The 12,299-nt window shown below is 38.0% G+C and overlaps 1 long non-coding RNA gene across 5 annotated transcripts in view; it reads left to right on the forward strand.

Moving 5' to 3' along the window:
* Positions 1-543: 543 nt before the first annotated feature.
* The window catches only part of LOC138824530 (uncharacterized), a 265,875-nt gene continuing 254,119 nt past the window's right edge, over positions 544-12,299 (forward strand). For 4 of the 5 annotated variants that reach the window (XR_011371115.1, XR_011371114.1, XR_011371116.1 and 1 more), the window contains exons 1-2: positions 607-697; positions 5,832-5,964. This is a non-coding gene — a long non-coding RNA (uncharacterized lncRNA). The other variant, XR_011371113.1, reaches the window with a different exon arrangement.

Here is a 12,299-nt window from a genome sequence, read left to right on the forward strand (position 1 = left end):
GAATTTTGATCCTCAACATCACAGAGCTCCGTAAGAGCATAGCTATCATTATTACATAGATGAACTGACTTGGGAATCAGAAACAATTCATTTGCTATTACTTGGGCCTTTACAAAGTTGAGATGGCTTCCAAAGTAAGTTAGTCCAGAAATGTCTAATTTTGACCTAATGTACAAGTTTAAGTTCTAATATCATTAACTCTAAAACCCACTTGCCAGAATAACAGAAATATCACAATTCTTTTTTGTGTGTCTTTTTTCTTTAAAAAAGTTTTATTACTATCTTTCAGTAGTTGTACAAAAGAGTTGCCATTTAACAAAGCAGTTTATGAATACAATATATCTTGATCAAAGTCACTCTTTGTCAAAGTTTTTCTATGTCTCCTTGACACAATCAAGAAACACAGGAACTCATGCAGTATGAAAGAAAAGAGGCTCTTAACTAGCTATTGCCCTGAGCAAAATATAGAAAATATACCATCCTAGCAGCCTGGATTGCCCCTGCTGCTTCATGCCAGTGAGAGCCATAACTGACAGTAGAATGTGACAGTTCAACAGAAGCTGCTTGTCTTCTAGTGGGCCAAGGAAGGAACAGCCAAGGGTAAGCATCATGAAAAGGTCACCATCCCATAGGGGAAAAGCAATGGAGGAGGCAACAATGCTTGATAGGAAGGAAATGTACTCATTACCTTGCTCACGTAAGTGTAACCCCTCTGTACAGTATTGTCACAATAAGAAAAACCCTTATTTAAAAAAAGGTCACCATCCCATTCTCTTGGTTGTAAATGAGGCTGGGGAGAGATGCTACCTATGTCTAAAGCCAGTCATTTTTTTTACACTCAGTTACCGGTGTTCCTAAAACATCCCTTCTCTAAGATGACGTGCTCTACCTACAGGGTTGGAGTTCCTCTTTCCCTACTTCAGGGCCCAGATGATAAAAGCCAAGTGGTTTCTCTTTTCAATTCCCCAAACAAAAATTCCTGGTGCTTTCAAATCAGCAGAATATTCATGCTTCAATTACTAGCTACTGCAAAGGTCTGCAAAGGTGTTTTGCAGGATTTTATCTTAGGAGAGGAGACCAAATCCAGAAACTCAGGGTCTCCCAAGATTGGGGTGAAATTTTGACAACTATCCTGAAACTAAACTTGGAATGGAACACCCTTTATCAATATAGTTTGAATAAGTTTTAAAAATGCCTGCATGTGAACTCTTATCAATTCATCAAGTGTCATAGTTGCAAATCAAAACAATATTGAGATTCCACTCTACCCCAGTAGAATGGCCTTTATCAAAAAATGTAATAACAGATGCTGGCAGAGATGTGGCCAAAATGGAACACTACTGCACTGTTGGTGGGAGTGTAAACTTGTTCAACTACTCTGGAAAGCAGTATGGAGGGTCCTCAAAAAACTAGACATAGAGGTCCCCTATGACCTAGCAATCCCACTTCTGAACATTTACCCAAATGACCACAAACAAGGCTATAATGAAGCTACCAGCACAACCATGTTCATTGAAACATTATTTACCATAGCTATAGTTATAAAACCTGAAATGTTCATTCTAATGTCTATAATTTCAGATTATTTTTGTCTTCAGTCATTATCTCTAGCTAATCTCCATTCATGTGAGAGGTTTACCAGTGAATATGAAGTATAATATTTTTCAAGTGGAATATTTAATTATATCATCAATATGTAAGACATACTATGCATATATAGATATATAGATAGACTTATTTTGTAAAAATTCTTATAATGTTTGGATTCAGTCATATTTTAGTGATTTGGGGTCTTGTAATGTTTGCATTGTGGCCACATTCATAAAAAATAACAATACAAATGTGAAACAAACCCATGTGTCTGTGTCTTGTCCAGCTGAAGCTTTAAATCACTCCAGTATTTGATAAGCCTCCAGGTTTGTTTAATAGTAGACTCTCATCTTGGTGACCAATTTGGATACTAAAGCACTTGCTTTTTCAAATGTTTTGGTCTATACTGGGAATGAAGAGGATAGTTGTGGGTCATTCTTAGCCACATCATTTAATTCTCCTGTCACACAAGAATCACCTGGAGGAGCAGCTATCTTTCCTCTGGACCCCACACTTCCCCAGAAGATAATGTGGCTATGTGAGAAATCAAAAGAAGAGGTTGCCTCCTCAAGTGGAGAACTGATTTTTACTGCTGGTTAGTTTGTGGCTAGAATTGGCACTGGAGGTGAGATGCAGCTGGCAATTCTCTTTGAATAGATATAAATTAGCTGGGAATATTTCCATAGACCTTCCTTGCCCAAAGATGATTCAATAGACTTGATAGCTATTGTGCACTGTCAGCAGAAACGCACCAACAAATGTGATCTTCTAAAAAAGAAACAAGCTTTCTGTGAAACCAGGCCAAAATTCCAAACTTGTCACATCAACTTCTTGTTGCCAGGGTTGGTTTCAGACTTTGGAGTCTCTTCAGTCAACTTTTGAGAGCTCTGAAAAGTGTCTTGTACATATGTTGCATTAATGGGTTTCAAAATTATTTTTAACAATACCCTAGAAATTTCAGAAATATCCTAGCTCTAAAGAAAATGATTCTGTTAGTTGTAAATTGAAGAGAATAGTGATTTAGAGTTGGGATTATAAGTGTAATTTTGAAGTATTGTTGAAAAACAAAGAGGAAATGGAGTAAATAGCACCAATTTGAACTTCCAAGATAATGGGATGAGAAATTAAGTCAAAGCCCAAGCACAGATTCCACTATTCTTATTATGCATCCTTTCTAGGTCTGTGTCTAAGTGCTGAAGAGTTCAGCCTTTTGTTGGAATAACAGGGGATTGTTCTGCACTTATCTCCTAACTGATGCTTTCTCTTTTCTTTTCTTTCTTTCCTTTTTCTTTTTCCTTTCTCTTTCTTTTCTTTTTCTGTCTGTCTCTCTCTGTTTCTGTCTGCCTGTCTGTCTGTCATCCTTTGTATCAGTGTCCTGGGGCTCTAATTTAAGATCTTATGCTCTTGCTCAGCTTTTTAAATCACAGCTGGAACTCTACCACTTAAACCATGTCTCTAGTCCTGCATTTTTACTAGTTAATTGGAGATGGTGTTTTGTAGACTTTTAAGCCTCTGCTGGAAATTGCTATCCTCTCAGCAGCCTGTGTAGCTAGGATTACAAGCATGAGCCATCAGCACTTGGCTCTTCTTCTTCCTCCTCTTCTCTCCCTTTTAAATTAATATATATTAATTTGCCAAACATGTATCATTGTGATAGTTCCATACATGAGTACAAGATCTTCTACCTTCCTAAACATTTCATTACTCCATTTTCATACAACACATATAAAATACTTTGATCATACAATTGTGATTCTTACTCTTTTCTTGGGTCCAGGTCCATATTGTCCTTGGGAATACTCTTCTGGGAAAGGTATATTTTAGTTTCAGAACAGGAGGATTTGGGCTTTCATGGTTCTCAGTCATTTCTTAATAGTATGTCTTGCTCTCAATTATTATTAGTATTAATATATTTTATTCTTGCATATTTACTTACCACCTTCAAATATGGCTCCCCATAAAATCCAGTTTTTTCCTCATATTTTTAATGTCTCATTTTAAACTGAAAGATTTTTATTCTTAGCAAGGAAAACAATACCCAGCGGCCTTTATTTGCCCTTGATATCCTTCTATTTTCTTTTGTCTCTTAGCTAAACATTCCTCAGTACTTGCCCTTTTCCTATTAAGTCCTGATGTAGTTCGCACTATACTGAATCTTAATGAATCTAATTTGAGATTTGATTTTTTTGAGAGTGTACAAGAAGAAGTAGAATAATAAGAATTAGAAGATGTTCTACCTGGGAGCTAAAAGGTGAACATGTGGAGAAGGGAGACTTTTCATCCCCTGGAATTTTTATTTAATATGGTCATAAACTCCATGTGTCTCTTCAGCAGCTGAAATATAACTGCTGTGTCTGAGGAAACCACATAGAATTTTTATTTCATTTTAACTGATTTTAATTTTTTTTTTGTCAGTTGTGGGGCTTGAACTCTGGGCCTGGGCACTGTCCTTCAGCTCTTCAGCTCAAGGCAAGCACTCTACTGCTTAAGCCACAGCGCCACTTCTAGTTTTCTAGTGGTTTATTAGAGATAAGAGTCTCATGGACTTTCTTGCCTGGGCTGGCTTTGAACCGTGATCCTCAGATCTCAGCTTCCTGAGTAGCTAGGATTACAGGCATGAGCCACCAGTGCCCGGCCTTGATTTTAATTTAAAAATCTGCTAGTTGGTTCAACTACCAGAAAATATTTGTATGTTTGAAACAACTTGCATATATCAATTTCCTTTTTCAACTACAAATTTTATGAAATCAAGTACATTTGCATTGTATTTTACTTGACAGTTCATTAAGATATACTGCATCTGTATTAATACAAATATTTGGTTAACACGGGAGAAGCAAATGAATAGATGGTATACACCTTACCTGGAAGCAACATCTGTGAAACTCCAAGATGCCCTGGTCACCTTGACATAAAGAATTATTTTGTCTCAGGCTGGGAAGGTGGCTCAGTGGTAGAGTGCTTGCCTAACATGCATGAGGCCCTGGGTTCGATTCCTCAGCACCACATAAGCAGAAAAAACCTGGAAGTGACACTATGGCTCAAGTGGTAGGGGCTAGCCTTGAGCTGAAGAGCTGAGGGACAGTGCCTAGGCCCAGAGTTCAGCCTCCATGACTGACAAAAAAAAAAAGAAAGAAAAGAAAAAAAAGAATTATTTTGTCTTGTAATGAGAACAATGAATATGGTTCTATGGTTGCTGGGCTGCTGCTCTTCCACATGAGTCACACTTCCTGATTGTACTGACTGTACAATCTGAGCGGGAACCTACCATAGTCAAGTCTCTGTAACTCACTTGCCAGTCCCCTCTGGAAATACCTTCATAGATATGTTAGGAAATAATGCTTTAGGAATTTTTATTTTTCAGTTCTTGTGTGTGTGTGTGTGTGTGTGTGTGTGTGTGTGTATGTGTGTGTATGTGTGTGTGTGTGTGTGCACGTATTGCTTTTGGCTTTTGGTACATGAACTCAAGGCCATGGCTTTGTCCCTGAGCTTTTTTGCTCTAGGTTAGTGCTCTACTGCTAGAACCACAGTTCCATTTCAAGCATTATGGTGGTGAATTGGAGATAATAATCTCAAGGACTTTTCTTACCCAGGCTGGCTTTAAACTGTGATCTCAGATCTCAGCCTCCTGAGTGAGTAGCAATGATTATAGGTGTAAGCCATCGGAGCCTGGATCCAGGCTGGCTTTTTGCTCATTGTTTTGGAGATGGGGACTTGTGGATTTTTCTGCACAGGCTGACTTTAAATCATTCTCCTCCTGAGTAACTAGGATTACAAGTGTGAGCCAGAGGCACCAGCTTGGCTCAATTGGTATTTCTGCAGATGAGTTTTGAGTGGCTCGACCCAGGATCAATGGCTTTGTTTGAGAACCCTAGAATAATCCTACCCTTTTCAAATAGCTTGGACCTTCTTACTCCTTTGCTAGCAGTAGACTTTTTTTTTCATACAAGAAGTAAGGTACTAACTAAGTGATCCCAGTTCTTCTTTTGCCATTTCAGGCCTGGATTTCTCTTGACTGGATATATGGCTTTAAACACAGTCCTTCATGATCCACATCTTCAAGTTCTTTTTCTTTTAATGGGTAAAGTTTGGATATTAGGATCTATGTTGTCAGATTTTTCTGGAGATTAATGAAACAACCTATGTAAACTTTTTATTGAAATATTTGATGTTGTGATAAACCAATAGAACAGGTGTGAATCTTTTTGTAACTAAACACCGTTGCATAATTTTCTTTTCAGCCTTTCATGTTTGCAACTGTGAGGTGAAGTAAGAATTTGTATGTTCCTCTTGTCCATGAGAAAAACAGAAGTTCACAGATGAGATAAATTAATGCACCCATGGCAGCTATATTTGAAGGGTTGGCCAAACAGGGTAAGCAGTAAAGAACATACACTGAACTTTAAGCTGAGCATTGGGAAAAGCTATAAGGGCATTCTCTGACTCTGTCTCCATGTATGTGAAAGTGATAATTATTTTTACAGAGGAGATTGTTAAGCAATTACATGAATTAGTATTTGTGAGCATGAAAAATTGTGTCTGCAATATATTAAGTGCTACACATGATCTGTTCCACAAAATTATTGTATTTTCGACTTTTTACTTGAAATAAAGTGCTATTCCTTAAGTTTTTATTAAATATTTCCTTTGTACTTAGGTACCAAATATAGGTATTTTGGAACAAAGCATCTCGCTATCATTCTGCCACAGCTCAAATCTGGTCAAAGCCACCTTGTACATTTTCATTTTCATAATAATGTAGAGGCGCAATCATAGCTCTGTGTTTTGGTCCTCGAGCGGTGGCAGGCTTTTGTGGAACATTGTAATCCTGGGACCATGCTTCTGTCTTAGTCTTCTGCAAAAATGCCAGCCTTCTCATGTGATTGGAATTCTTACTCCATATGACTGACATCTAACACATGTTCTCTTGCCAAATGCACTCCTTTCCTTTGGCTGGGCATCTGGGTTTGGCACCCGTTTTCATTTCACTTGAGAAATGTGGTGTCAATCAAGACTGTATTGCTGGGTGAGATAAGTGGGTAGAGAACACATTTCAGAAGCCAATTCATGGAGCTTTGGGGTTTTACCTGGGCTGAGAGATTTAGCAAAACACTCTCAGGCTTTCCTTTGCTCTTTGTAATGCCGTGATGGGTTGCAGAGTATTTTGCTTTGTCCTTTAAATCATGACACTTCCCAAGGCCAAATCTTTGTCTGTATAAGCATCCAGGTCTGAATGAATAATATATACACATGCATACATAATATGAATAATATATATAATAATTATTGTAGGTGAACTACAAAAGTAATATATATTTCTTATTTTGAAAGAAGTCTTTGTATACCAAGTAGTCAAATAGATGTTTATGTTTGTGGCATTTTTGTTAATAAAAAACAATAAAGAGGAAATAAAAAGAAATAATAAAAAGGAATAATACCATAGGAAAAAGGAATAAATAAAAAAGATAAAGTAAAAATTGTGTTCAAATAATTATAAACAAATGTTAATTTCTTGACTCCTTCAACCACTCATCAAAAGTATAATTAGAAATACTACTGTCTCACACTTATAACCCTAACTACTTACAGAGCTGAGGTTTGAAAGATTGTGGTTCTACTTCAGCTAAAGCAGAAAGTCTTGGACTCTCAGTTTCCCATATAACCAACATAAAACAGTGTCAGAGGTGTTGATCAAATGGTAGAATATTGGTGTGGCTAAGCTAAGAAACTGAGTTCAATCTCCAGTGCCACAATACACACACACACACACACACACACACACACACACACACACACACACACACACACACACACACACACACACACACACACACACACCTCTTACACTTTATATATTTGTAAATGAACTTCTACAATTTCACTTTAGGGGATATAACATCATGCCAGGAAGGGGCTGGAAAACTATAATCTTCAGGCCTAAATCAAACTTCTTCATAGAGCAAAGCAGCACATTTCGAAATTTTCGGTGGCTGTTTTCATAGGACAATGGTAGAGTTGAATTAATATGGCTTGAACTGACACCACACATATTTAGATTTTGGCTCTTTGATGTATTCAGTTAATTCCTAGGTCATATATAAACAAGCAGGTATGACTGTGTTCCAATCAATTTTACTTTCAAAAATAAGAAGCAAGCTGGTTATGTCTACTGGGATTTAGTTTTGTGACTTCTAGTTAACTGAAAAAGAAAACATTGTAGAATCAGATCAGCTACGTGACAGGAAATACTATTTAACCTCTTTGTACCTCAGTTGGCTCACATGTGAAGCAAGACTATTGCTCTCTCACATGATTTTTTGGGAAGATAAAATTAGGAAATATATGTTTGGGAAGTAACACCCCTGTCATTCTCTTGTAATGTTTGCTCTCATTTTTTCTATTTAGCAGGAGCTTAGTACTGAAAGTGTAGAAAAATGTCATCTCTGCCAAACACCAAGGGAGTTGCTTGTCTCAGAGAAATAGGGACAACAAAACCACTTAAATCTTTAAGCAGCAGAGTTTATTTTATAGAAGGACGTTTGTTTGACTTGTATGGATGAACATATGTTGGAAAAGAATGATATTCTGAAAGCATTATGCCATCTTTTTCTTAATTTTTTATTTGTTATTGTTATTATAAAGATGGTACACAGAGGAGTTACAGTTATGTAAGTCAAGTAATGAGTGCATTTCTTTTTGGACAATGTCTCTCTTTTTCTTTCTCTCTCTCTGACTTTTCCTCCCATCACCACCCGCAAGTTGTGTAGTTCATTTTTACTATATCATCCTGACATCACCTATCTTTCTAGTGCAAATTTAATCCTATACTTTGAAAGGTACACTGAGGGTTCATGAAATGCTCAGGAATTGTATCGGAACTTTACATTATCTTGTAGATTTCTTAAAGTTTAGAAGTATCTCTGCTGCATCATGGAATAAATATTACTACAACCACTATTACCAATGACATATCCAAGAGAGAAAGCTGCAAAATCATCTGTATGCGTACTTTAAACCAATGAAAAATGAAAGGGCTGTATGCAAATGATGCCCTGGGGCCATTGTCAGTTGCTAACACTGGGCACCATCCATCACACAACCCCGTGTGGGGCTGTGGGAAGTTCTGCCTGTACTGCATTTAGAAAAATAAATATAAAGAAATAAGGAAAAGATTCCCTGGATTCTATTCAGGGTCTACTCATTTTCTCCTCTAACCTCTAAGAATATAGTACAGTATGCTCTTTTTTTTCTTTTTTTTTTAATGTGAAAATACCATACAGAGTGGTTACAATTACATGAGCAAGGGAATGAGTACATTTCTTATCAAGCATTGTTGTCTCCTCCTTTGTTTCCCCTTCTCATCTCCCACCACCCCTCCATCACCCCACTCCTTCCCCCATCGCCAGCTTGTTTTTTGACATAACATCTTGTACATTTCATTGTTGCAATGGGTCCACCTGTAACCCTATTTAAACAATTTGTTTTTTCCCTTCCCCTCCACAGAGTATACCAACATCAAATACAGTGAAAACAGGAGTTATACCGTGGAAGAGGGATATATAAAGCAAAAGAAATATCTTATAAATATGTTAGAAACAATCACAAGAAAGAAAAAACATTTGAATCCTTATCTTGGGGTTCATTTCACTTAACATCAACTTATCTGACTGTTTCTGCTTGTCTCAGACATATACTAGTTTTTGCAAATAAGGGAAACCATGGGACCTATGTTTCTTTGGGTCTGACTTACTTCACTTAATATAATTTTTTCCACGTTTTTCCATTTCTTAACAAATGGAGCAATGTCATTCTTTCTGATGGAGACATAGAATTCCATTGTATCTATGTGCCACATTTTCTTGATCCATTAGTCTACTGAGGGATCTGGGTTGGTTCCATATCTTAGCTATGGTAAATAATGCTGCAATAAACATAGTTGTGCTGGTAGTTTTGTTTGTGATCATTTGGGTAAATGCCCAAAAGTGGGATTACTGGTCTTAGGGGAGCTCTATGTGGAGTCTTTTGAGAAACCTCCATACTGCTTTCCAAAGTGGTTGCACAAGTTTATACTCCCACCAACAATGCAATAAGGTTCCCTTCTGTTAAACACCATAAAAGTCAAAAACATCTAAGATGTGCTTCCTGGCTGACCAGATCCCCACTTAGTGGTGTAAACTGACACAGGATGCCTAAAGCTTTGGAGTCCTGCATTTTCTTCCGATTTAACAGTAGGAATGCAAAGCTCACTAGTGATGGTGATACAATTGGCAATGGTAAAATGAACACAAAGGGTTGCATAGTGGTTACAGGATTATTGATAAGCTCCCTTCTACCCTAAATATTAGATATTACATTAGAATAAAAGGCATAGACTAGGAGGTTAAATCCAGGATATAGGAACAACCAGGAGGCATGCAACAGTGTGAGAGGGCAAGGGAAAGTACGGGTCAGACAGCAGGAATTTTCTTGGAGGATTCATTTTACTCAGAATCTAGAAAGTTTACTAAGGCAATTTAGAATTCATTCAAACACTTTCATAAGGAAACAAATAGCATCTTCCTCTAAAAGAATGTGTGATATGAATGGAAACTTGAAAGGTAATGCTTAAAGTCCAAAGAAATTAAGCCTATTGTCTCCACACCTGGGCCGACTCTGCTTTGTCATCGTGATCCCTCTGTGGAAAGGGTTCATGAAAAGCTCTAGCTGAAAGAAAGTGAGACTGCAGATCGTAATTTGAGTCCTGTCTTTATTGGCTTTGTATTCTGAGTCACTGAATGACTCTCTTCATCAATCTTGTTGACTCAGTTTCTGTGTGTGTGAAATGAGAATCGTGTATTTCTAATAGATGCACTGGAGAAGAAATAGATGACAAAAAACGTAGCCTAGAGAGAACCTGTGAGATTCTGTGAAGAGTGAAACAGTGTGAAGGTATGTTTTAATTGCTGTGAGCTGATCAATCCTCTATTTTATCAGAAAGATACACTAGGATGATAGAATCAAGGGAAACCCTCGTTCTTTGACTAGTTTATTTATTCTTTGCCTGAAACATGAAAGTCCATACTACTTAACTCAAGTGGTAGAGCAGTTGCCTGCAGGCATGAATTCCCAGTCTCAATCTCCACATAGCTCTTGGTGTGTGAAACTACCCCTGCTAACCATTACGAACTCTATGAAAAACTACAAGGATGTGAATTTCCCACTGCTTCCTCCTTCTCTTGGTAGGTTCAAGATTCCTGAGAATAAAAGAGGAAAGAAAGTAAAGGTAAAAGAAAGCACTTGCCCTTCTGAAAGGCAATACGAGGATTTCTAGGCATCTTTAGATGTGAAGGAAGAATGTGGAGAAGAATAACTTAGAAGTTGGTGCCAGGTGCTGCTAGCTCAGAGGCTGTGGATGGAGGTGCCGTGTAATATAACATGCTTTGGGTGATACAACGTACTTCATAAAGGTGATATTTGAACAGAGATTTGCAACCATGGAAGACACAGAGCATTTGGATATCTGGAGAAGAACCCTATAGGCAGAAACATTAGTAAGTCTGAAGGCTTGGAGTTAGTAGCACGTCTGGCTTATTTGAGGAAAGTGAAAGAACATCTGGGCTGAATCTAAAGGAGGAAGAGGAAGTGGCAATAGATAAAAATCAGAGAGATACTAATCGCCAGACCTTATAGCACTTGTACCTTGTGGCAAGCATCTGGGATTTTACTCTGAATAAGATGAGAAATCTATGAAGGTTTTTAAGTAAAGAAGTCCTTGAACTGCTTTAATTTTTCATCTGTTTTGTGGAAAGATGGACAAGTTGGCAAGGATAGAAGCAGGGAGATAAAATTATGAGGTTATTTCATTGTTCATGATTAGTAGAAAGGTGACCCGGTTCACCAAGAAAAGATGTAAAATGTTTGGTCTCCAGATTTGGTTAAAATTTGATCTAGCTGGGCACCGGTGGCTCACTGCCTGTAATCCTAGCTACTCAGGAAGCTGAGATCTGAGGATTGTGGTGCAAGCCAGCCCAGGCAGGAGAGTCCATGAGACTCTTATCTCCAAGAAACCACCAGAAAACCGGAAGTGGCGCTGTGGCTCAAGAGGTAGAGTGCTAGTCTTGAGCTGAAGAGCTGAGGGACAGCGTCAGGCTCAGAGTTCAAGCCCCATGACGGCCAAAAAAAAAAATTGATCTAGAAAGATTCACAAATAATTTGACACAGGGTGCAAAGGAAAGAAGAGCCAAAGATGACCAAGTTTTGGGACCCATCAATGAGGAGACAGTAGTTGCTAATTACTGAAAGAGAAACTGAAGAGGAAAACCGAAAGAGAAACTGGGTCTAAAGAAGCCATCATGAGTTTGGTTTTGAATATATCACAATTAAGATGCCAGTTAGATATCCAAAGCTATTGCAGAACTGACTATAGGACAAGCAGAAAAGGTCAAAAGCTATATACATATGCCCATATAAGATGATAAGCGAAATGAATCCCCAAACCAACAAGTTGTTTTTTCTTTCTTGCTATTGTTTTTGTTGTTGTTGCTGTTTTGTCAGTTGTGGGGCTTGAACCCTGGGCCTGAGCGCTGTCCCTCAGCTCTTCAGCTCAAGGCTAGCACTCTACCATTTGAGCTACAGCTCCACTTCCAGTTTTCTGGTGGTTTATTGGAGATAAGAGTTTCACTGACTTTCCTGCTTGGGCTGGCTTTGAACCGCGATCCTCAGATCTCAGC

The sequence above is a fragment of the Dipodomys merriami genome, unplaced genomic scaffold (assembly GCF_024711535.1).
Source record: "Dipodomys merriami isolate MVZ:Mamm:240054 unplaced genomic scaffold, mDipMer1.0.p SCAF_13, whole genome shotgun sequence".
Taxonomy (NCBI): domain Eukaryota; kingdom Metazoa; phylum Chordata; class Mammalia; order Rodentia; family Heteromyidae; genus Dipodomys; species Dipodomys merriami.